Below are 1,385 nucleotides of genomic sequence, written 5' to 3'. Positions count from 1 at the left end.
GTTGTCCTGGCATATCGTCTCCCCCATGGTTTGCTGTGCTGCCTGGGGATGCTCCAAGCGCTCAGAGAAAGGAGTACACATGTAAAGTTTCTCCACTGACACAGAGAGGAGGAAAGAATGGCTGGCTCAAGTCAACAGGAGCAATTTAACTATCACAAAAGACAACAACAGCAACAACATACTGTACATATGTATAATCATATTTTTCACAAAACGAAGACCACACCATTGGGAAGCTTAATGTCTGTTTAATCAAAATAAGGAACAGGGAGAGGCTTGCAGAACTCTGGGAGGTGAGACTCAGGTGCAGGGTGAGGGTCTCAATGCAGGTCTTCAGGCTCCATTGAATCCCCATGGGGTTCTTGTGCTTAAAGAGGGAGACAGGAGAAAGGGTTAGATACATCTAGCAACTTATAGGATGGGAAATTGCTGACCTATTTTAAACTTACCTTGTGTTTTCACTCTCACTTAAGTCTCTCTCCCTTTGCCATCAATCCAAAATCAGCTGAGCCTCAACATAATACAGACAGGTAATAATCAACAGAATCACAAGGACATCATATGGCTCTGCTAAAATCACTCACCCATAAGTTACGTTTTTGTTTACTGTTTGGAAGTCTCAAATATGCACTCTAAATCCATATCAATAGCGATGTATCACACAAATAGCTCTCTTCCTTATTATTGTGTAACGTTAACTATAATATACTTGAACTCCAAAAAAGATATCCTCATTTCACCACCTCCACCCACTACAATCACAAGCCCCAATGTTATATTTAACTAATATTTAACTCCCTCCACCCTGGATAAAAGCACGTTAAGGAGCCCCTTTTCTCTATTTCCACAACGTTGGGTTGACATAACATTAAGAGAACTGATGAATAGGCTGTTCGTGGTTAACTTGTGTTGCTAACTTTATCCAGAATCCTAGCCTAATCTGTTATCTGTAAACGTTCCCTAAATCTAATGATTTAGGGATAATCTTCACGGAATCCACTAACATCCTTTAATACACATGTTAATTTGACTCAGATGTGCTGATAATATCCGCAATATAAATCTTTAAACGTATTCTTACCTTTAAAAGTCCAACACGAACGGTCTATTATGCTGCAACTCTACTGCGCTGATAGCCGCAGATAGCCCCGCAAGTCAGCGGCAAGCTAACTTCCGGGGAACTATTGAGAGCTCCACGATCCGCCATTGCTGTAAAAAACTGGTCCATTGGAGTGAACGGAGATGTCGTAACTCTTCTATCTATATGCCGCTGGGCTGTGTGTACTTTGTGGTTACCACCGCCTAGTGGTTAAAGCACGTTATTGAATTATTGTTTTTATGTGTTATATTTGATAAAATTATNATTGACATACAGGTAAGCCAGT

General features: G+C 40.7%; 1 long non-coding RNA gene across 1 annotated transcript; it reads right to left on the bottom strand.

The window, feature by feature from the left end:
* Nucleotides 1-233: 233 nt before the first annotated feature.
* On the bottom strand, nucleotides 234-689 carry LOC104964884 (uncharacterized). Its single transcript, XR_800478.1, has 2 exons — nucleotides 450-689; nucleotides 234-367 (listed from the first exon to the last, which is right to left on the bottom strand). It is a non-coding gene; the product is annotated as an uncharacterized lncRNA (long non-coding RNA).
* Between the last annotated feature and the right edge of the window lie 696 nt (nucleotides 690-1,385).

The sequence above is a fragment of the Notothenia coriiceps genome, unplaced genomic scaffold (genome assembly GCF_000735185.1).
Source record: "Notothenia coriiceps isolate Sejong01 unplaced genomic scaffold, NC01 NC01_scaffold00037244, whole genome shotgun sequence".
Lineage (NCBI taxonomy): Eukaryota > Metazoa > Chordata > Actinopteri > Perciformes > Nototheniidae > Notothenia > Notothenia coriiceps.
Note: the sequence above shows the minus strand (reverse complement) of the source record. Positions and strands in the feature narration are given on the sequence as shown.